General features: G+C 38.4%; 1 long non-coding RNA gene across 2 annotated transcripts; it reads right to left on the bottom strand.

Moving 5' to 3' along the window:
- Positions 1-15,842: 15,842 nt before the first annotated feature.
- On the bottom strand, positions 15,843-25,744 carry LOC124266990. Of its 2 annotated transcripts, XR_006895921.1 has the most exons (3): positions 25,711-25,744; positions 24,031-24,121; positions 22,052-22,509 (listed from the first exon to the last, which is right to left on the bottom strand). It is a non-coding gene; the product is annotated as an uncharacterized LOC124266990 (long non-coding RNA). The 2 variants fall into 2 exon arrangements; XR_006895920.1 differs by lacking the exons at positions 22,052-22,509; positions 25,711-25,744 and adding an exon at positions 15,843-16,694.
- Positions 25,745-26,137: the final 393 nt, after the last annotated feature.

Here is a 26,137-nt window from a genome sequence, read left to right as displayed (position 1 = left end):
TTGTCAGTCAAGACGTGATGAAGCAATTTTACGACGATGTCGTATTGGCCACAGTCGGTTTACTCATGACTATCTGCTGAAAACGGATGGGGATGGACCTCCCATGTGTGTCTCTTGCGATGAGATGTTCACCATCAAGCATATTCTGCTTGACTGTGTGGACTTTTCGACTGCAAGGGATTCACATTATGATGCGACAAATGATGCGAATGATCTTTTTCCCGCGTGAGCGGGCATCTGATTCTTAACTACCTGAGGGAAGTTGATCTGTATCATAAATTGTAACCGTATAATGTGAATAACAAATTGCGTGCTTTTAAATTTAGTGCTGTCACATTTTTTTCTGTCTTTAAATGACTGTGCAATGAATATATATGTCTTTGAAATAGAACTCATTTGGATTTTGTATTTGAAGTGTTTATAAATGAAGACTTGTTCTCGTCAATATATTGCTGGAAAAATGCCGATGTGACGTAAAGACCAATTCAGTTCAATTCAATTCTGATGGTTTGGTCGGATACTCCTCGAAGACCAGGCACCTGTCCTGCAGTGTCCATTGCTGTAGCAAATCGATGATCAATCGGTCCTGAGCAGGAGTGGTCACTTGGTATTCCACTTTTGGGAAGATCTTGGGGTCAAATTGAAGGGGATCCGCCTTTTACTCAGAAAGTCCGGATATCAGAAGGCCCGTTTGTCAGAATCCCGTTTATCAGAAGGTCCGGTGGTCAGAAAGCCCGTTTGTCAGATGGCCTATTAGCCGAAAAGACATACCAACGAATCTATTATGGAAATATACGATGAACCGCAATCCACTCCATGCGTGTGGACAGGCTCTTGTATTATGATGATATTAGAGTCGTTATCTGCAAGGTCAAATTTGTTAGTTCTTATACTTGCCACACAGGCCTTGCGCAAGCATCGCCAGTAGAGGGCGTTGGCAGTTACCTTGTTTTTTTTTTGTATCTATATCCATGATAAACAAGTATCTTTCCTCGTGTAGTTTGCATAAGCGAGGCTCTAGCAGCTTGTGACGTGTATTAACAAACTGGTGCTGACCTGCACAGTTTTTGTATGCATTAGTCAATTTGAAAGTGGGTCTAGTCAAACTCATTTGTTTTCTATTGGCTTACATATTCCATTTCTTTGCCCTCTTATTTTCCTCATGCACGTTCGTTTATTTTCATTCTCTTTTTCTCCATCTGTCTCCTATTCTCCCTCCCTCCATTCGTCTCTGTCACACGGTCAAATAATTTTCTGACTAACGGGCCTTCTGACATTCGGGCTTTCTGACTACCGGACCTTCTGACTAACGGGATTCTGACTGACGGGCCTTCTGACCATTCCACCTTCTGACTAAAAGGGTGGCGGGTATATCTGTGTCATAATCTATGCCACAATGCATTTGGGAACGTTGAAGTATCTTGCAACAGTAGCCTCAGACGCCCCTGATTCCAAACGTCCAATAGCGATATTTCGGTCAGTAGCATTCAATCTTGTCATTTTTTATTGCCGTTTACATTGTATATTATGTAATGAAAAGATGAATTTGGTTTGTGTTTTATGCTCGACGTCTCTATTCATATTTCAGACGCACTGCACGTGCATTACGTGGAAAACGTTTTCTGCATGCACTCTTCATTATCGTTTTCAGTCTTTTTGACCAACATTTACAAACACATTTGGGCATGGAGTTGCGCGCAATACGCAACAACCACGACATGATTAAGGGGATTTAAACATTGAAATTGTCATAAAGACGACTTGCGTCAAAATATATCAAAATAATGAACGGCTGAAAACGCCTATGCTTTTGTTTTTTGCTTTTTTGTTTTGAAGAGTCTATTTTGGAGCCTTTTAGCGTTTGCTCACATGTTTGAGAGGGTTTATTCTTTTTATTATACGTTTCATTTAGGCGGTTTGCAATCACCATCTACAGCTACTGTGCCGGATAGCACCGCAGATCATGATGGTAAACAACGTCAAGTTTCAGGTAAGTTCTTCTAAATGTATTCCATAACCTGTCGAAAACAAATTACACATTTCTGTATCCAATAAGATTACTCACTTATTCAAATTCAGTACTACATGTTGATCACTGCAAACATGATCAAAATTAAATATTGATTGATGAAGTGATTAGGAGTTCGATGTTTGACATTTCACCACTAGTAAAGAGAACACTTTGCAAGATCACTATTCTCATCTTCACTTTACTCACTTATGTATGCAACCATTGTTTCTTGGGAACAATATATTATTCACAATACCTTTCATTTAGGCGCTTTTCAATCACCATCTACAGCTATAGTACGGGATACCGCTGCGGATCATAATGGAAAACGACGTCAAGTATCTGGTAAGGTCTTCTGATTGCTTTCCATAGATTTTCGGAAACAAATTAATCAAGCATTTGGTTTTGAAAATTAGAATAAACTCATGGTGTGAAATTTAAATATTAAGTAATGTTCCGAAAATGTTCAAATTATTACTGTAATATTATGAAACTGTCTAATACATGACTACACTGGAGTCATTTAGGTTTATAAACCGACATGTAAATTACTATAAGCAGTTACTAAAGTACTGTAATGTTTCGCATTCGTTTAATTTACTCACATTTACGCACATTTAATTTACTCACTAACATATGAAACTATTTTGTTCTGGGGAACAATAGTAGGAAATAGACAGAGCACTGCTGATGCGACCTTAAAAGGCCAGATTAAACGAAAATATATCCCGTTTTTTACACAAATAAAAATAATAAATATTGAGAAAGTGTTATCCAAAATAAAACATATGCTACAAATAGTATTTGTGCTCGTAGTTTCAAAGCCAAAACAGTACGATATCACAAGTAACTAATATATTTTTCGCGTTATATCGATTCATATTTGGCAAATTTCCCGAGAGCTCTGTTTCCATGAAAAACACACTATGGATTATGTCCGTTGCAATATGACGTCACCGGTTCCCCAAGATCCTTATAACACCCATTTCACGTAATTGTAGTAACAGGTGTGTAGTTCGTGTGTCTAGATGCACACCCTACTGTTTTAACCCTCATCCACTCATTGTTAATTGTAGCGAGGGCAATGCTACTGAACACTACATGCAGCTCGCCATTTTGCGCACATTCCAATATTTACTGGGAGAGCTGAGTTTCAAGAAAACATATTAATGATCACGGATTTGTTGTTGTTAATAAAAAGTCCAATGATCAATTATCTACATGTCCAACACCTTGATAAAGCCAGACATGGCCAAGCCTATGACCAAGTTATTTATGTGGATTGCGCAATTAGGGCGTTTACGCTGAATTACATTTAATGTAAAATAACATAGTTTTCGATATCTGTATGAAGGCATATAGTTTTCGATATCTATAACAAGTTTTATCAACTTGTTGTTCTAATTGTAACTAAGGGAAACAGTCAGAAATGAGAAAAAGAACGTGTACTGTCAATGTTGTACGTCAGTCAGACAGAGACTATAATAATGGTGTTGAATGTATCAAATAATTGAAATACATATATTCTGTATTATTAGATAAAAAATCTTTGTTTTTATTCATCCATTAAAACTGTATTTATTGAAGAATTGTATATCACTGATGTGAAGAACCAAAAATACAGGTCATTACTTCTATTTGAAACAAATTTCAATCGTTTCAGAGTACAAAATATTACAAAACGTTTTTGTAATGCTAAAAATTATGATGCTAAATGTCTCCTGTGTCATGTGTTAAGTTACGGATAAGAAATTACCGTGACACAAATCTTGTGAGTCCCCTTTAAACCAGACAAGTCTATGATATTCAATAATATATTGAATCAACAATAAACATGGTTACAATAAATGACAGTGCTCATTTCCAAAACAATACAATCGAGTCACAAATGTAATCTATTAACTCACCAAAGTCTTGATATCTCTGGTAAAGAACAAATGTACTGGCTGTCTCACATTTTATGCATTTGCGATCTCTGAATCAAGAAAAGTCGCCTTGTTTTTATCTCTGAAGTCTCTTACCGTTGGTGATGTTATACGTTACTTTGATATTTTCATACCTGCTTTTTTACCCGATTAGTTTCACAATGTATGTCTTTTGCTTTCAGACTACATAGGAGACCAGTCTAAATCAGTTGGCACCGATTAAATCATAATCTAAGGAGGTAGCTCTTGCCTTTGTAGCTCGGAAAACTGTGCATCCATATATACCAAATGCATTGATTATATTTACCCTCATTATACGAAGTGAGATGGGACGAAGTGTATGTTTGTGTGTGTGTGTGTGTGTGTGTGCGTGTGCGTGTGCGTGTGCGTGTATGGAGATGTTGATCACTGGATTAGAAGGAGCATAGTGTTGCAATATACAGGTGATTAGATGTATCAAATAATATTGATTAATATTCACATATCCAGTTGAATGACTTAGTATAATAACCAGTCCAGAATTTCGAGACTAAGTTGCACAATAGGACGGAACCCAGCCAGTAGGAAACGAGACTATTGTGTAATCAATGGTTTGCTTGAAATTGGGCACCACCTAACCTTAAAAGTTTGTGAGTTTAGTTTTACGCCGCTTTTAGCCATATTTTAGCAATATCAAGGCGGGGGACACCAGAAATGTGCTCCACACATGTACCCATGTATGGAATCGAACCTGGGTCTTTGGCGTAACGAGCGAACGCTTTAACCACTTGGCTACCCCACCGCGCCTAACCGTAAACAAGATTGTAGTATTGTACGGTTCATGACGATATATTTAATCCCAGGAGATTGTGAATGACAACACCAAATGGGAATAAAGATATATTTGACAGCCTTAAGTTTGAATTGATAACCAAGTATACCCCCTTGGACAGAAACGTACTGCGCGAGTGGCTGAAGGGATGGTGTAAATCAAGCTCCGGTCCTTGCAGGTACCAAATGTACTGAAAGTTACCATTGTCTTTGGTAGGGTGATCCGCCCTCAGTTGTAGATGATCTGTATCTCCTTTTATGTTGTAATATCCTAAATAGCTTATGTTTCAAGTTACATGTTGCTTTCAATCTCTAACTGTGATATACTAGTCGGTTTGCTGTCCTATGGCGACATATCTTATAATGTAACGTTACAAAGTATTTACGTGCAAACTGTTTTTAGTCACGATGTTGCAGAAATATTGCTAAAGCGACTTTAAGTGTCAACTCACTCACTCAATCACTCACCCAGAAACGTACTGAGAAGTGTACCCACAAAAGTAACATTCTTCAGTCAAATTAAATACTTTACATTATTCTGCCCATTGGCCTTTGTGAAGCTGAAAGTTGATATCAGTTCAAGGCAGTGCGTCAAATATTCAGTCTACACAGGGAACTTCTAGCCTGCTGAATTGATTTCACCAAAAGACGTTAATAACAGGGTGGGTGATTTCAAACAGTCGATCGGTGTACCATTAAACTAAGGATAACTGAACCAATATTTTGCACATTAATACTAGATAGACAAATAAACATTAGTTTTAATAAATATCCTGATATTTTCAAACATACAGAGGTTAAGGTCAAAGTAAACAAATAACGTAACTTTTCTTTGCATTGACATTCTTAAAATATCAGAATTGTTTTTCTTTTAACGATAGACACAGAACACTATAATGCTATTGTTATGACATACTGGCACAGAGCTACAGATAACTTTTTGGGTCATTGGGTGATGTACTCGCTTGTGTTCATCTCAATTGGGTCTTTTGTTGGTTACCCAGCCACGTTGGCATTTCTGGGAATACAATGGCTGATCTTGCTGCCAAGGCAGCACTCACAAAATCTGTGACACCACTTCTTTTTCCATACTCTGATTACAAAGCTAGCATTAGAACTTACATCCGTGATCTGATGCAGAAGAAGTGGGACACCCAAGTAGGTCTAGTCAAACTCATTTGTTTTCTATTGGCTTACATATTCCATTTCTTTGCCCTCTTATTTTCCTCATGCACGTTCGTTTATTTTCATTCTCTTTTTCTCCATCTGTCTCCTATTCTCCCTCCCTCCATTCGTCTCTCTCACACGGTCAAATAATTTTCTGACTAACGGGCCTTCTGTCATTCGGGCTTTCTGACTACCGGACCTTCTGACTAACGGGATTCTGACTGACGGGCCTTCTGACCATTCCACCTTCTGACTAAAAGGGTGGCGGGTATATCTGTGTCATAATCTATGCCACAATGCTGTTGGGAACGTTGAAGTATCTTGCAACAGCAGCCTCAGACGCCCCTGATTCCAAACGTCCAATAGCGATACTTCGGTAATCTTGGCATTTATTTATTGCCGTTTACATTGTAGATTATGTAATGAAATGATGAATTTGGTTTGTGTTTTATGCTCGACGTCTCTATTCATATTTCAGACCCACTGCACGTGCATTACGTGGAAAACGTTTTCTGCATGCACTTTTCATTATCGTTTTCCGTCTTTTTGACCAACGTTTACAAACACATTTGGGCATGGAGTTGTGCGCAATACGCAACAACCACGACATGATAAAGGGGATTTAAACATTGAAATTGTCATAAAGACGACTGGCGTCAAAATATATCAAAATAATGAACGGCTGAAAACGCCTATGCGTTTGTTTTTGGCTTTTTTGTTTTGAAGAGTGTATTTTGGAGCCTTTTAACGTTTGCTCACATGTTTGAGAGGGTTTATTCTTTTGTAATACGTTTCATTTAGGCGGTTTGCAATCACCATCTACAGCTACTGTGCGGGATAGCACCGCAGATCATGATGGTAAACGTCAAGTTTCAGGTAAGTTCTTCTAATTGTCTAACTTGTCGAAAACAAATTACACATTTCTATATCCAATAAGATTACTCACTTATTCAAATTCAGTACTACATGTTGATCACTGCAAACATTATCAAAATTAAATATTGATTGATGAAGTGATTAGGAGTTCGATGTTTGACATTTCACCACTAGTAAAGAGAACACTTTGCAAGATCACTATTCTCATCTTCACTTTACTCACTTATATATGCAACCATTGTTTCTTGGGAACAATATATTATTCACAATACCTTTCATTTAGGCGCTTTGCAATCACCATCTACAGCTATAGTACGGGATACCGCTGCGGATCATAATGGAAAACGACGTCAAGTATCTGGTAAGGTCTTCTAATTGCTTTCCATAGATTTTCGGAAACAAATTATTCAAGCATTTGGTTTGAAAATTAGAATATACTCATGGTGTGAAATTTAAATATTAAGTAATGTTCCGAAAATGTTCAAATTATTACTGTAATATTATGAAACTGTATAATACATGACTACACTCGAGTCATTTAGGTTTATAAACCGACAAGTAAATTACTATAAGCAGTTTCTAAAGTACTGTAATGTTTCGCATCCGTTTAATTTACTCACATTTACGCACATTTAATTTACTCACTAACATATGAAACTATTTTGTTCTGGGGAACAATAGTAGGAAATAGACAGAGCACTGCTGATGCGACCTTAAAAGGCCAGATTAAACGAAAATATATCCCGTTTTTTACACAAATAAAAATAATAAATATTGAGAAAGTGCTATCCAAAATAAAACATATGCTACAAATAGTATTTGTGCTCGTAGTTTCAAAGCCAAAACAGTACGATATCACAAGTAACTAATATATTTTTCGCGTTATATCGATTCATATTTGGCAAATTTCCCGAGAGCTCTGTTTCCATGAAAAACACACTATGGATTATGTCCGTTGCAATATGACGTCACCGGTTCCCCAAGATCCTTATAACACCCATTTCACGTAATTGTAGTAACAGGTGTGTAGTTCGTGTGTCTAGATGCACACCCTACTGTTTTAACCCTCATCCACTCATTGTTAATTGTAGCGAGGGCAAAGCTACTGAACACTACATGCAGCTCGCCATTTTGCGCACATTCCAATATTTACTGGGAGAACTGAGTTTCAAGAAAACATATTAACTCATTAAGCCCGACAGACACTTCACTACTCAACACCTGGAACCCCTCGCTGATTGCCCTTCTCGCTGTTGCGAGCTAATTAGTGCTATTCACACCTGATTTCCCTGGCAGGTTTCGGGGATGACAGGAAACTGTCTAGTCGTACAAACAAGCTCTGATTGTTTAATTGTGCCGTAAAGATACAAGTTAAAAGAAAGCAGGTGTGAATACATATCATGTATGGCAACGTTTTATGTAATTTATTTTGCAAGATTCTCTTGTAGACCTTTGGTGGCTTGTACATTTATGTTTTATCAACATATGTATGTATTCTTTGTATGTAAGAGATGAAACATACATAACAAATTCTTTCTCTTATATCATTGTGTGAGGTTTAATTTGACAAAATATCTATGACAGTGACATACTGTAATTTACATACATGCTTTATAATCTTCTACGATATGAGCGTTTTTGCCGATAGATTTCTACTGTATACTGAATATTTCAAGGAAAGTACTATTACGCTAGTCTGTGACTAACAAAGAGCACATTCATAACTTTGTTCCATCTAGATTTAATGCCAAAACATACGTGATCATACGAACATACATATAAAAATTGTATAATACAGATTCCTAGTATAGACATGAAACAAAGAGTCACGTGATAGGGCGTCATCAAATTTCCCCAGTAGAACATGCGGTATCTCAATCGCTCAATTTGATCATTTGTTGTTTATGACCAATCGTATCACGAGATACCTGTCACAGAGGAAGGGACAGGTGATGGGGCGTGGGCGAAATTTCTGAAGACCACGTTTGGTCACTCAACAGCTGGATAGAGATTGATTATTGGCTATACCGTTGACCAGTCGATATGCTGGGTTTCGGCTTTAACAACTCAAGCTATCATGTAACAGTTTGTGTATTGTAAACATACATAATCGTAACGATCTATGAAATATACACATAAGACACATAGGAGTAGATAGATCTCAGAGATCGAAAACACATTTTAGTGATTTTCGATAAGTAAAACAAAGTGATTGAAATCCAACCATTGAGTAGAGATAGTATTTATTTTCATATACATTTTACGCACACAGCCAGTACATAAAACATAATGGTTTGCTGTACATGTAAATATAATCTTCACCTTGATATGAATGAATATCCAAATTAAAGTACACGTATTATAGAATTAAATAAGTGACACGATACTGAATTATTATAATGTATAAACTTGCGGTTTAATCCCCCCAAATGTTTATGAAGATGGGCGTGCCTATATTTATACTGAATGTAAACGAGGTTCATAAGTTTATAGATGTGCATGCGTAAACATTACAAAGAGGGGCGTTACTCCATAAAGCAGGTTGTCCAATGATATAACATCGCATGTTTTTTTTACACTTGTCATGGGTCTTCAATTATCTCATTACTGTAATATGATTGATTATACGCATGTGTATAGATACCGTAACTGATATACTATCCAGCTTTTATTGACGATTGATCAATAGAGACTGAGTTCATTGATACACGTGATAATTACACCGGATTTGATCGTTACAGAGATCAAATGGAAATGTTTTTCACAATGCTCATGTAAATTGGTTTGAAGGGGAAATTTATGAAATTTATCATCAAGATGTACTCATCATTATGTGCTTGTGTCAGAACTGATACTGGATTACCATCTTATTTCAACTGTAAGGCAAGGATGTATTTTAAGTCAACTATCACAAATGCTGGAGAATGATGGGGGAAGTGGTATTTTTATATCTTCACAAGCCAAGGATGTTTATTCTCTCCTATTTGCTGATGATGTCTCATCTGTATCTGACAGTGCTATGCAGCTCCAAAGGAAAATTAATGTTGTTGAAAGGTTTTGTGCAGAGACTGTAATGAAGGTGAACCTGAAAAAGACTAAAATAATGGTATTTCGCAATGGAGGTCCGCTCAGGGATTATGAGAAGTGTTTTTAAATGGAACACAAATTGAGGTTGTTAATATGTATAGATACTTAGGTATTGTGTTTACTCCAAGATTGTCATGGACAAAAGCGAAAACCTGTTTATCGTCTCAAGCGAGGAAGGCCATATTTTCTATCAACAATTATCAAAAACGTTTTGGATATATTAACCATCATGAATTGTTTAAGATATTTGACTCTATGATTGCACCAATACTCTGTTACGGATCGGAAATATGGGGAACAAGCTACTGTAAAATTATTGAAACTGTGCACACCAGATTTTGCAAGTCATTTCTTAAAGTTAGTAAAACTACCAACAACAACATGGTTCTGGGAGAGTGTGGGAGAACTCCCCTCCAGTATCAATATATCTCAAGAGCAGAAAACTCTCGATGATAATGGTAAAACAACATATGCTTCTCATATTAGGCTGATATTATTCCAATATGGATTTGGTTTCTTATGGATATCACAAGAAATTGGCTGTATATCCACATTCATGGTAATTTGTAAACAGAGATTCTATGACTGCTTCACTCAAAAGTGGCATGCATCACTACTTTCGTCACCCAAATGTAAATACTATTCACAATTTAAATCATCTCTAAGCAATCAACCATATTTAACCAGTGAATTGCTACCAAAACAGCGTAAAATCATAACTCAGTTTCGGTGCTGTAACTTCAGACTCGCAGTGGAATGTGGCCGTCATACAAACACCCCGTAAAATGAACGTCTCTGCCTCTTTTGTCATGCAGCTGGCCTTGATTACATCGAAGATGAACTCCATAGTTTGTGTCCAAAATATTCCCAACAAAGATCTGATTGTTTTTCAATACATCTGACTCAACCACCGACAATTGAAACTTGAGTAAATATCTTTCACAAGTTCGCCGTAGAAGGAATGAATAACTGTAAAACAAATCAATACTAAACTTTACTTAGCTTTACTCAGTATGTATTTACTTTTGCCAAATGTATGTATTATTGGCCTTGGGCCTAAATTACCGAATAAACCTGTCTGTCTGTAAATTGCACAGAAAACTGACAAATTCAAATCAACATGAAACTTTTAACAGCTTGAACAAAAATACTTGAAATACATTTGTATGGTTTACATGTAATAACTTATGATATTACTTCTGTCTATGTCTAAGAAGTTTTTGAATTACCAACTAACTGTGTTTTGTGACAAACGTAGTAAAAGATTTCATTGTTGTAATAACACTGACATGTATTATATTCGATGCAAAGGCGCGACTTATTACTTTATATTCGATTAGGTATTATGTGTTACGATATTTCTATAGCGCACATATCCAGGCAACTAGTGCTTGCTCAAGGCGCTGGTAACATTATCAACTTTAGAGTATGGAAAATAACTAGTTACAATTCATTAAGCTTTAAATAAGTAAGTTAAATTATGTCTAATCTATTCGAGCTTGGATGTATAATGATTTGGGTTTATACGTTATGTTTCATTATATGAAACATGAAAACGTAATAATACCTAAAAAGTAAATTCAAACTATTTTATTGTGTTTGAATTCTTTGTATGTCCTTGAAATTTCGTATATTGCTTCCTATTTATTAGGAAGTTGAAGAAAATATAATCTTCAGTAACCTCGAAACCATTACATCTAATTCAATCAATGTGCATAAGAATTATTTTATTATCTATTCCCAATGAAGAGTACCAGACACTTACCCCTGTAAACACATCATAATCCCCTTTCTCGCCGACATGTGTTCATTTGCCAAATGCTGTATGAGCCTATGATAATGATTAGCAATTGCTATCAAAACAATTTAAATACTTCTTCTGATAGACACTAAAGGTAGCATCTCTCGTAAGAAAGGCTAATATTTGCTCAGCCCTACTAAATTGGTTGAAATAATAGGTACAGAGCGATTTTTAAAAGTACGACACATATGTGCGTCTCTCGCTGAATAAGAGGTGCTTTCTGTCGACGGATATATGTGGCTCTCGCTGTGAGAAACTGCCAATTACCTGCCCCATAAACACGTCACTCGCTGTGAGGAGCTGATTAATTTGCCCCATATGTGCGTCTCTCGGCCTTAATGAGTTAATGAACACGGATATGTTGTTGTTTTTAATAAAAAGTCCAATGATCAATAATCTACATTTCCAACACCTTGATAAAGCCAGACATGGCCAAGCCTATGACCAAGTTATTTATGTGAGTTGCCCAATTAGGGCGTTTACGCTGAATTACATTTAATGTAAAATAACATAGTTTTCGATATCTATATGAAGGCATATAGTTTTCGATATCTATAACAAGTTTTATCAACTTGTTGTTCTAATTGTAACTAAGGGAAACAGTCAGAAATGAGAAAAAGAACGTGTACTGTCAATGTTGTACGTGAGTTTGCGTCAGTCAGATAGAGACTATAATAATAATGGTGTTGAATGTATAAAATTATTGAAATACATATATTCTGTATTATTAGATAAAAAATCTTTGTTTTTATTCATCCATTAAAACTGTATTTATTGAAGAATTGTATATCACTGATGTGAAGAACCAAAAATACAGGTCATTACTTCTATTTGAAACAAATTTCAATCGTTTCAGAGTACAAAATATTACAAAACGTTTTTGTAATGCTAAAAATAATGATGCTAAATGTCTCCTGTGTCATGTGTTAAGTTACGGATTAGAAATTACCGTGACACAAATCTTGTGAGTCCCCTTTAAACCAGACAAGTCTATGATATTCAATAATATATTGAATCAACAATACACATGGTTACAATAAATGACAATGCTCATTTCCAAAACAATACAATCGAGTCACAAATGTAAGCTATTAACTCACCAAAGTCTTGATATATCTGGTAAGAACGAATGTACTGTCTGTCTCACATTTTATGCATTTGCGATCTCTGAATCAAGAAAAGTCGCCTTGTTTTTATCTCTGAAGTCTCTTACCGTTGGTGATGTTATACGTTACTTTGATATTTTCATACCTGCTTTTTTACCCGATTAGTTTCACGATGTATGTCTTTGGCTTTCAGACTAGATAGGAGACCAGTCTTAATCAGTTGGCATCGATTAAATCATTATCTAAGGAAGTAGCTCTTGCCTTTGTAGCTCGGAAAACTGTGCATCCATATATACCAAATGCATTGATTATATTTACCCTCATTATACGAGGTGAGATGGGACGAAGTGTTTGTTTGTGTGTGTGTGTGTGTGCGTGCGTGTGCGTGTGCGTGTATGGAGATGTTGATCACTGGATTAGAAGGAGCATAGTGTTGCAATATACAGGTGATTAGATGTATCAAATAATATTGATTAATATTCACATATCCAGTTGAATGACTTAGTACAATAACCAGTCCAGAATTTCGAGAGTAAGTTGCGCAATAAGACGGAACCCAGTCAGTAGGAAACGAGACTGTTGTGTAATCAATGTTTTGCTTGAAACTGGGCACCACCTAACCTTAAAAGTTTGTGAGTTTAGTTTTACGCCGCTTTTAGCAATATTTTAGCAATATCACGACGGGGGACACCAGAAATGTGCTCCACACATGTACCCATGTATGGAATCGAACCTGGGTCTTTGGCGTAACGAGCGAACGCTTTAACCACTTGGCTACCCCACCGCGCCTAACCGTAAACAAGATTGTATCGTATTGTATGGTTCATGACGATATATTTAATCCCAGGAGATTGTGAATGGCTTTTACTTGGCAATATCAACACTAAATGGGAATAAAGATATATTTGACAGCCTTCAGTTTGAATTGATAACCAAGTATATCCCCTTGGACAGAAACGTACTGCGCGAGTGGCTGAAGGGATGGTGTAAATCAAGCTCGGGTCCTTGCAGGTACCAAATGTACTGAAAGTCACCATTGTCTTTGGTAGGGTGATCCGCCCTCAGTTGTTGATGATCTGTATCTCCTTTTATGTTGTAATATCCTAAATAGCTTATGTTTCAAGTTACATGTTACTTTCAATCTCTAACTATGATATACTAGTTGGTTTGCTGTCCTATGGCGACATATCTTATAATGTAACGTTATAAAGTATTTACGTACGAACTGTTTTTAGTCACGATGTTGCAGAAATATTGCTAAAGCGACTTTAAGTGTCAACTCACTCACTCAATCACTCACCCAGAAACGTACTGAGAAGTGTACCCACAAAAGTAACATTCTTCAGTCAAATTAAATACTTTACATTATTCTGCCCATTGGCCTTTGTGAAGCTGAAAGTTGATATCAGTTCAAGGCAGTGCGTCAATTATTCAGTCTACACAGGGAACTCCTAGCCTGCTGAATTGATTTCACCAAAAGACGTTAATAACAGGGTGGGTGATTTCAAACAGTCGATCGGTGTGCCATTAAACTAAGGATAACTGAACCAATATTTTGCACATTAATACTAGATAGACAAATAAACATTAGTTTTAATAAATATCCTGATATTTTCAAACATACAGAGGTTAAGGTCAAAGTAAACAAATAATGTAACTTTTCTTTGCATTGACACTCTTAAAATATCAGAATTGTTTTTCTTGTAACGATAGACACAGAACACTATAATGCTATTGTAATGATATACTGGCACAGAGCTACAGATAACTTTTTGGGTCACTGGGTGATGTACTCGCTTGTGTTCATCTCAATTGGGTCTTTCGTTGGTTACCCAGCCACGTTGGCATTTCTGGGAATACAATGGCTGATCTTGCTGCCAAGGCAGCACTCACAAAATCTGTGACACCACTTCTTTTTCCATACTCTGATTACAAAGCTAGCATTAGAACTTACATCCGTGATCTGATGCAGAAGAAGTGGGACACCCAAGTAGGTATTAACAAATTACATGAAATAAAACCTTATACTGGTTACACCTACTTGGGTTGTCAGTCCAGATTTGAGGAGGTCATTATGCGACGATGTCGCATTGGCCATTCGCGTTATACTCACAAATACCTTTTAAAAGGTGAAGATCCTCCGTTTTGTATCCCTTGTGATGAGAGAACCACGATCAAGCATGTCCTGCTTGGCTGTGTTGAATTCTCCATCATAAGGGACAAATATTTCAATGTAAAAACACTGAAGGATCTTTCTACAAATGTTAATTATCATTTAATTATTCGTTTTTTAAAAGAAACTGATTTGTTTGATGAATTCTGAATAATGCGTTTTGTAAATAGATATATTTTAAATATTGGTAATTTAGATTAGTAACTTGGATTGTTAGTGGCTGTACCCTCAAAGGGGTTAAAGTACTGTAAAATTATTGTCCTCCTGAGATGGTACGTAAGTCCCAAAACTTTCAAAGTAAAATGTAAATTTACCATATCTTAAACGTAGTATCTTTGTTTTTTTAACTTCCGGCTACATTTTCCTACAATCGCCAGCGGCTGAAGGGATGGTGTAAATTGAGCTAGGGTCCATGCAGGTAGCACAAGTAATGTAAGTTGCTTAGTATGGTGATCTACCTTCAGTTGTTGGCGATCTATAGCCCGTGTTTTATACTGTATTGTCCTCTTTAATTGAAATGTTTTAGCTTTTTCGCACTAGTTTTATTCATATCTGTGATTCTCTAGTATGTTTACTGTCCATCGTCGACAGGTTTTAATCTTCAAAATGTTTTCTCTTTATATTGTATAAATTGTTTTCGTCACGATATTGCTGAGATATTGCCGATGTGACGTTAAATATTAACTCACTCACTCACTCATCTCAATTGGGTATCCTAATTTTCCTTTGAGTAACCAAATAAATTGTACCCATCTCACTCACACTCAATTGGGTATTTTGCCATTTTCAATTAATTGTAACAATATAATAAAGTTTAAATGTTAGTTTTCGTGTTTGTTATTTCATATTTGAGGTTTGGTGAATGTTAAAAACAACTAAAACATGATACATTCTGCATTCAGTTTAATACAAACTTCAAAGATTAGATATGCATGGATATACACCCAATTATTTAACTGTCTCACACTGATGCAAAACAATTATAAGATTGAGGTTTATGTTTTGAATACTGGAGTAGAACTGTCAGTCTCTCCCAAGGACCCAACGCGTGGTGAAACAACTTTCCTCACTTTGACAGGTCTATATAGAACAAATTTTATGGATAACAACTTCTTTTTTATTCGTGAGTGCGACGTTTCGATACAGATTCTTGTACCATTGTCAAGCACTAATGGAACATGAAGAAGGGGGAAGTATATATACACTGGATGTAACAATGTAACAAAGAAAACAACACTGTAGATCAACATCTATGAAGATACACCCCCAACAGTGACTGCAATTGTCCCATCATGCATTTCCTTAGCATGCGTATCAATTCCAAATACAAAATCTTTGTTCTTAGAATCTTCCTTCTCTTTCTTGGGTGTCTCATCTGTTACTTGTCTTACTTTGCCATGTTCTGTTCTTTTTCTCCCTGTTTGTAATTTAGTCTTACACATTATGCCCCACTAACTTGCATCGGTTACACCTCCTCTTGAGTGCAACTCTCATCTTTAGACCAGTGTCCCGTATTACCACATTTGTAACAAGGTAAATCACTCCTGTTTTTCTTCACATTTAAGTTTCCCTTGTTCCCAGACTTTCGGCTGTCTTCTCGTTTAGATCTCCTCATAGCATTCACTACACTTGGACCTTCAATAGTTTTGCTTGCATTTCTGACTCCTCTAGCGCTCAGTCGACACCGAAATGTCCAAAGTTAAATCACCCCCTTTTTCCCAGTAACTTCATCTTCAACCTGTGAAAGGAACATTTTTTTAATTACTTGGTATCGAATTCTTTCGTCAACAGCTCCAATATGTCCGCCAGCTTGCTGTCGCAGACAAGTTATGAATTGAGAAACAATCTCATCCGTCTGACATATGGCACGAAAAATGTGCCTCTCATATGGCATATTCACACTTGGTTGGAAATATTCGTTTAAGTCAGACTTCGTTTTCTCGTAAGCGTCACCGTCACCTGTCGGCACTAACGTGTAGAATATGTCTTGCACTTCTAGTCCAGCCATATGAAGTAACAGTGCTTTTTTCTGCTCTTCTTTCTTGACCCCCTTTCCGTCTGGAGATAGTTCGAATGCACGCAACTATACTCAGCAGCAAAACAAAATGTCAGTACGAATTCAAAATTAGATCGGCACTGTGATCAAATCATTACAGATATCGACGTAACAAGCGGATCAAACACATTTTTGTTTACAATATCTTGACATATCAATGAATAACTCAGCACAGTTCCAAGACATTACGTGAACGGTTGCAGTCCATTCGGACTCTTGACTTCAGTATCTAGTGTGACCACCACGAGCGGCAATAACTGCAGCACAGCGTCTATGCATGGAGTGCACCAATCGATTGATGAAGGCCATTGGCACCTTGAACTACACTCTGAGAAAGGCCTGACGCAATAAATCGGCTGTGCTGGCCACATTATGCAGTGGTAAGCCCTTAGTCCTGATTAAACTGACAATTTCATCCCAAAGATGTTCAACTGGGTTTAAATCAGGACTAAGGGCTGGTCACTGCTTAATGTTGACACCGTTCTGCTGTTGGAAGTCCCGTGTAGCTCTGGCCGTATGGGCTCTGGCGTTATCATGCTGGAAAATGCTGTTCCGGTGACGTGCGAAATGTGGTATGACGTGGGGTCTGAGAGCTTGGTCGATGTAGCGCATCGCTGTGATGCCGCCTCCTTTCCCTTGACCAAGGTTCTGGAACACCACAGGACCCACTCTCTGGTTAAGGCATATTCCACCCCATACCATGATGCTTGCACCTCCCCATGAGTCTCTTTCCATGACACATTGGTCTGAGTAACGCTGGCGACGTCGTCGCCATATTCTTGTCTTGCCATCTGCAGTTGACTCTTATCTGTGAACAGAAAAGTTCTCCATTGCCTGTATCGCCAGCTTTGGTGTTGTAGGGCAAACTGTAGACGTCCACGTCGATGACGAGGGGTGAGGATAGGTTCACGGTAGGGTCTACGGCAATGGAGGTTCCCGCTGTTAAGACGTCGGCGTACTGTATCCGTACTGATTGGTCTGTCTGGCGTGCTGTTTCGGATGCCTGCATGAAGGGATTCTGTACATGCTATCGCACAACATGGTGGTCTTGTCGTCTTGTGGTCACCCTTGGTCTGCCAGTACGGGGGCGATCATTTGTGGTGTTGGTGGCCCGGTAACGTTGCTGCACCCTGTCGATGGTCCGAGCGTTGACCTGGAAGTGATTGGCAACGGCCTGTGCAGTGTGGCCAGCATCAAGTCTTTCTAGCGCCTGGTTCCTCTGAGCTGTCGTGAGAAGGGGCATCCTGCTGACGTTGTAATATGAATGTTTCAACCAGGCTTGGGGTGCATTTTATAGGGCTGGTACTTGTGAACAGCACGTGCAGCATGAATAACATGGAGAACATAGTACCATCTCCGAATCAGGTTGCGTTTTTGAGACCATTTCCTGGGTTCCATTCTGAGTTTGGGAAGGACTGTCTTTGCTCAGGTAAAGGTGGAGATGTTGTCAAAAATATACAATCAAAACATTAAATGAGTTTACAGTTATCCGTTTCTGCGAAGGAAATTCCAAACTGACGTTTCTTTTCTGCTTAGTATATCTCCGCCATTTTGGTGCGAGACTGGCTGTCTCGGAAAAGTTGAAAACTTTAATACCCGCCATGTCGTCCTATTTGATAGAAGCCATAGTTCAGTCCATTTACCTCGTCGCCTATTGTACTGTGTGCAACTTCTCATTCAAGTTACTGTCTCCAGTTCGCATTTAAGCCTACTACATCATTGTACAGACTGCACATTCTTATGCGTATTTAAATCGGGCCAATACAACATACAGAATCCGAAAAGGAATGCGATTCTACATTATAAACACCACATCCCAAATACGAAATATGATTCGGATTGCGATTCTACATTACAAACACTACAATAACACGCCGGTATAACGTTTCTATTATAGTTTAACGTAGCAGTTTGTGTGTTCCTGAGGGACGCTGTCTTGAATTCCCAAGCCTGAGCACGTGCTTGTTTCCGATCTGAAATCCTTATTTAATGTTCACTTAAGGAAAATCAAGGAAGGGCGATTAAGGAAGAGATTTAGTATGCACATTTTTAAAAACATTCAGTATGATTTCAGGCATTGTAAGATGCATCAGAACACTAAAGATCCTACAGTGCAATCCATTCTAACGGGATGAAGGAATGCCTTAAGGCTTAACTGATGTATTTATGACAGAACACTACAATACCAATAGGCATTCTCTGATATGACTGTTTCTTTTTAAAGGCAATGGTTGTCCCTCGGGACATGTTGTACCTTATGTATACCACGCCAAGGGAAACTTTTGCTACCAAGACTGGACATTCGGTACATCGGTTTGGAAAGATGCCAAGCTGGCATGTGGCAGGGCTTGGGGAATGTTGATGAAGGCGGACACGGTGGAAAAACACCGCCTCTTCGTATCCGCTGCCAAGAACAAGCGTGAGTTGTCTTGGTATCTGCTGGAAGTTTACTTTCAACTATTTAAATAGTCTGTTTCATTTTCTCACACATATTCCAGCAGGGCATGCTAAATGTTCAGCAAACAATCCTCCTTTTCAAATAGATATAAATTAAATCTCAATCCTTTCAGAGCATTTTACAAACGAATAAAAGGCCATTTTAAGACGTACACGGTCTAAATAAGGAAATCATAAGCCTTTCAGAACCGCTGTCCTGTCTTCAAGTTATTAAAACAATTTATGTCAGCATTCAGCAATACTCGACATCACTGAATTAGAATGTTGATAATTTTATGGATTTGCAACTTCTTTATTCTGTGAAAAGCAACGTTTCGACATAGATTCTAATGCACTTGCTTGACAACGACATTTGAATCTATGTCAAAACGCCGCCTTTCACAGAATAAAGAAGTTGTATATCCATAAAATAATCATCATTCTTCATCACCTCAACTTCTAAAATGCCCATCAAATAATTCATTAAACTATACAATTACCTTGCTTCTGGCCAATACGGCATCGCGTTGGTTGGCCAGCCACATCGGAAACATAAGCAACACAAGGGCTAGTAATCAGGCGCAAAACGCCACTTTTTATCCCATACAGTGATTATAAACCTGTTAGAGGTTACAGTCAAGGCCTATTGCAAAAAGACGTTAGACACCCAAGTAGGTGTAAACAATTTACAAAACGTTAATCGAACCACTGGTTACACCTACTTGGGTTGTCAGTCCAGATCTGGAGAGGTCATTACGATTCCCCACTTGAATATTTATTGAAATTTGCTGAAGTAACATAAAATAGGTTTCCTCCTACGAGTCTAAGTTCCATACCATATGAAGTATTCATATGGATGCCAGACCTTTAAATGCAGCATTTTCATTATTTTAAATTTTAAATTAGGTCTAAACTAATAAATGTTTGCTAGTGATTGAATGGATCGTGTAAACCAAACTGGAGTCCATGCAGGTAGCAAAGTGTGGGTTAGTGAGTTTAGTTTTACGCCGCTTTTAGCAACATTCCAGCAATGTCACGACGGGGAACACCAGAAATGGAGTTCACGCCTTGTACCCATGTGGGGAATCGAATCCGACTAGACCAACCCACCCACCCCGATAACACAAGTATTGTTAGTCCTCATGGTGCTCTGCCTTTAGGTACTGGCAATCTATAGCCCCTGTTTATATTACCTTGTTCATTAATAGTGTTTTCTTTTAACAGCTATCAACTAGTATTAAATTTTGTATCAGTGATATTCCAGTTACTATTCTGTCGATCTTATTCATATGTTGAGTATTCATATTAATTTCTTGTCCCAACATGGCTAAAATATTGCCCTTGTGACGTACTATGTAAGCTCACTCAAGCACTAACCCCCAACATTTATTGTTTAAAAATATAAAAAGAAAGTCTCAAGAGAATGAGTAAGTGAGTTTGGTTTTACGCCGCTTTTAGCAATATTCCAGCAATATCACGGCCGGGAACACCAGAAATGGGCTTAACACATTGTACCCATGTGGGGAATCGAACCCCGGTGTTCGGCATGACGAGCGAACGCCTTAAACACTAGGCTACCCAAACGCCCCTCAAGAGAATGGAATGTGTTACTCTTGGTAGTGGACCTATCGTCGTATTTTAGCGGATCAAACCCTCGACAATAACAATTTACCTTGCATCTTATAACATATATATCAAACACTTGACTTTGACTCTCTCTCTCTCTCTCTCTGTCTCTGTCTCTGTCTCTCTCTCTCTCTCTCTCTCTCTCTCTCTCTCTCTCTCTCTCTCTCTCTCTCTCTCTCTCGATTGTTCTATGTATGTTTTACAAAGAGGGATAACGTATTATAAAAGTATTGTATATTTGTTATGTTGGGTAATGGTTAAACCTGAGTAGAATCGCCATCAGCTGAGGGGAGGAGATGTAAATCCAGCGAGGGTCCATGCAGGTAGCAAAAGTATTGTAAGTCCCCAAGGTCTCTATTATGGTGATCTACCTTCAGTTGTTAGTGATCTAGACAGAGTCAAACTAGAAACTTCACAATCATATATTAAATAATGTGGTACAGAGGTTATGATTTATTTGTTAGGGTCGATGAATTGAGAATAAAGAGAATGCTACAAATCGGTTCCATGTGGTTACAGAATATATCAATAAAAGGCGTAAACAAAGTGTCAAGTCACAACAAAATTAAATATGATGTTTCAAACGTTCAGTAGCGTGTATGGCCACCCCGTGCGTTCACAACTGCCAAGCAACGCACCCTTATGGTCTGTCTGATGCGTGTGCACAAATTATTGGTGAGTCGACACCATTGTTCCTGCAAAGCAGCACCACAATCCTGTAAATTTGGTTGATTCCTGAGAGTGCGCAGGCGTCTACCAAGAGCATCCCAGATGCGCTCGACTGGATTGAGATCAGGTGACCTTAACGGCCAGTCAAGATCGTTTATTCCTGCCTTCTGCAGGTAAGTCAAGATGGCTGTATGAGGTCTGGCATTGTCATATTGTAAGTACAGACCTGGACCACCTGCTGCCATGAATTGAATAGCTTCGGGGGCTAGCACCTGGTCGCGGTAGCCTGCAACATTAAGGTTCCAACGGATAACCAGAAGTCGGTAACGAGCAATGCCACAGACAGCACCCCAAATCTGTCAACTTCCTGTACACAACACTGAACATAACGTTCACGGCGTCGCTTCCACACACTCATCTTACCATCAGTGAATATGAGGGTGAATCTTGATTCATCACTGAAGTCAACACGACTCCAGTCTCTCCGAGTCCATCGGAGGTGTCATCGGGCCCCCAGCAGATGCTGACGTAGATGCAATGGCGTCAAAATGGTTCTGCGAACACGAAGGTGAGCAGTCTGCAGCCGGTTTCGGATGGTTTGTGCCGACAAACGACCCCTAAACAGCTCATTTCTGGTTCCTGTAGCCTTTAAAAAACGGTTACGGAGGTGACGTGACACAATCTGACGGTCCTCCGCCTGTGATGGCACACGTGGTCGACCTGGAGTAGGGCGATCAGCAGTGGTGCCAGTTTGTTGCAGTCGAGTCTGAAAATCATAAACAGTCCGACGGCTGCACCCCACTGTCCTTGCAACGTCACTTACCGACGTTTCCGCTTTAAGCCTGCCAACGGCAGGTTCACGCTGCACATTTGAGAGGCGGGGGATAAGAATTGCCTGAATAGTGTTTCAAAGAGTTAACTCACTTTCTACAGTTGATTTGAACGTGCGATCGAATGCAGATGCAAATGATAAAATCACATGACCAGTGACACGTGAAAAACACGTTTTAGCACTATTGTGGGGTGCACGATGTTTGGATTTACTTCAATATGCTGTTGTAACCTTTTCCCTGAGTCGACACTTGGAGATTAATGTTATCATACCCGAAAGCTGTCTACTATAACAATTCATCTTTGCATTTAAAATGAATTGTGAAGTTTTTATTTTGATCCGGTTTCATTTGTATTGTCCTTAATACTATTCTAATTTTAATGTTATATGCTTGCTGCTTTTAAATCTATCTTTGATCCTAGTTGATTTGCTGTTCTTTTCTGACAGATTTTATAATGAAACTCTATTTCTCACTAATTGAAATATTGCCGATGTGACTAAAAATCTTAACTCACTCACTCGATTGAGTATTCTGTGTTGTGCGCAGGTAACATTATCAATCGATTGTTTACAGCTAACCTCAAGACAATCTGGGTCGGAGGCTGGAGCTCGGGCTTATATAAGGAAAAATGGAAGTGGGTTGATGGGACTCCCATCGTCAATGACTACTGGGGCGAGGAAGGGGCAGATCCGTGGCCTTTAAATAACTGCCTGAGTTATGCCTGGTCACAAAACGGATTCAAGTGGGATGATGTCATGTGCCTTGGTTTGAAGGGCTTCTTTTGTGAAGCACCTGCTGAGGGCCAAGATTAAAACATAGTTTGGTGGCATGTTCTCTGACACTCTTGTGTATTGTGTTCTACTGAATAGTTAAAACTTGTGAACTGTATTCCAAATATAAAAAAACCCACACGCATGATCAGGCCTATGATATGAGGTGTTGTTTATTGTCCGTCTCACTTTGGTCTATTTCATCTCTTCCCGCCTGCGGGCCTTAAAGGGGAGGTTTAAAATGTTCACTTACTCTTTAACGTTGCACTATTCCAGTTGTAAATTGGTGCAGTTAATTGTCAAACACTTTGAGTTCAAGGCATGAAACTTGTACAATAAAAGCTTTATCCCCGGCGACTAACTTTGGCAATAGGGAAAAGCAAAATGGACGCGGTTTTAGGCCTGAAATTCTACTTGCTTCGTGGTAGCGTTCATGAAGAGTGCTACTGATCATTTATGAGAGATGTTGGAAGAAGCGTATGCTTGATCTTGGCGTTAAACCAATGAAACGTGAGTCATTAATGAATCATTGAAGATCATTGTTTCAACATTCCGGATTTGGATACGTACGGGATGCTGTGAGGATAGATGCCAAGAAACGTCTGACCAACAAATATTCCTCTGCCAGACATATGTGTGACGACACCAATACCACTGTATGTACACACCATGAGAGTTACTTACCAGTCTGGTTACACAATGAAGCAGGGCCTGAAAAGGGGCCCAACTCTCCCTTATTCGAGTTTGTGGCGAAAGTTGCAATTGCTCCTAAAGTCTGAAAATACAAACTTATATGATGTTTCAACATTATGGTTGTATTTGTGTGATACATGACAATCTGACACTATTTAAAACACAAAGAACTGGTAGGTTCGGATACTTTTCGTAAGGTAATAGGAAAAGGACATTGCTTAATTTTACTTTGTGCAATTTCCGGTGTATCTGTGCGTGCGTGCGTGCGACTGGTGTACATTTTCAGTGTAAGGCCTTGTATTGGAGGTTTATTGTCGACTTTGCAGATACATCAATTTCAGGTTTGACAATCATTTTAAATGTTATATATGTGTTAAACCATGAAACTATGAGATGCCGCTTCTTTGTTTGTGTAGAAGTAGACAGTGCATGTAGATTATGTTGTGATGGTCATGGTGGTTTAGGTCATGTCAGCCATATTGGATTTAGAAGACCTTCTTTGTTCAGATATTCATACGTGTATCCTCACTGTTGTATAACTATTATGACATGTTCGGTAAAAAGAATATCAAGAATTACATCTGCCTGTGTGTATATTGTCATGTGTTGATTTCCAGGTTGGAAATAAAAGGTGAGTGAGTGAGTTGAGTTTTACGCCGCACTCAGCAATATTCCAGCTATATGGCGGCGATCTGTAAATAATCGAGTCTGGAGCAGACAATCCCGTGATCAACAGCATGAGCATCAATCTGCGCAATCGGGAACCGATGACATATGTCAACCAAGTCAGCGAGCCTGACCACCCGATCCCGTTAGTCGCCTTTTACGACAAGCATAGTCGCCTTTCATAGCAAGCATGGGTTGCTGAAGGCCTATTCTACCCCGGATCTTCACGGGTCGGAAATAAAAGGTAACCGGGAATCAGTTGTAAAAGAACTTGATGTGAACCCAACACCTAAGAATTGAGACGTAGTCAACAATCATCGTCTAAAGTGAACTAAGTGTTCAGGTTAATGCAAATCACTACAAAGGTATTACAGTGGCAATACTGTGAATACATATTAAACGGAAGCACACAACATAGACAGTGACTACAGCAATAAAAACAGAGATAGTAACATTCTCTTCACTGCGACAATGGTCAAGTTTCGTGAAAGATGCGGGTTAGAGTGAGTGAGTGAGTTAAAATTTACCTTCACATCGGCAATATTGCAGCCATATCGTGACGAGGATTTGAATAATAAACAAAGTCGCAATAATTTAAGTCAAGTTATAACACCCTGTCAACGACGGACAGTAGCATAACTAGAGGATCACAGATATAGATATAAAACTAGTATGAAAAACTTTTAACTATAGAAGACAATACAATATAAAAACAGGCTATATATTGCCAACAACCGAAGGTAGATCGCCATACTAGGGACCATGGGGACTTACAGTCCATTTGCTTCCTGCATGGACCCAACGTCGCATTGGCCAGTAGCAAGATCATTGTATAATTCTGTAATTTCTATTGAAACAGGATGTTTACAAGAAAGATTTTTAATAGCCTTAAGGCACGAAAGAGAGTCAGAAAATATGATATAGTGTTTATATTTAGGGTGTTTATTAATATATTTTAAGGCTGTTAATATGGCTTTGCTTCTGCTGTGAAAATAGAGCTATTACCAGGCAATCGAGAAGATAGTGTCCTGGATCCAATGACAGTGGCACAAGCAACTGCGCCACCATCCTTGGATCCATCTGTAAATAAGGATTTATATGTATTATATTTTTTTCTTAATTGACTAAATTCTTGTTTATACTGCAATTAATTAGTTTCTGACTTTCTAAATGTGGTTAATGTTATGCCAACTTGTGGCCTAACCAATTGCCAAGGAGAAAAAGAAAGAAGACGGGAAGGAGATATATTCTTTGCCATCAGCAAAAAGGAAAGGTTTAATTTTTATTCCTGGAGGCGGAACAAGAGAAGATTTCGTGGCGTATAAATCCTCATAGAGGGGATTGAAGACACAGCTATATGCACGGTTAGATTTGTTAGAATATATTTTGGTAATATACTGTAAGGAGAGTTTAGACTGCGCTGTGCAAAAGA

The sequence above is a fragment of the Haliotis rubra genome, unplaced genomic scaffold, assembly GCF_003918875.1.
Source record: "Haliotis rubra isolate DU_JTF1 unplaced genomic scaffold, ASM391887v1 Scf1291, whole genome shotgun sequence".
NCBI classification, from domain to species: Eukaryota; Metazoa; Mollusca; class Gastropoda; order Lepetellida; family Haliotidae; genus Haliotis; species Haliotis rubra.
This window is presented reverse-complemented; position numbering and strand designations above follow the sequence as displayed.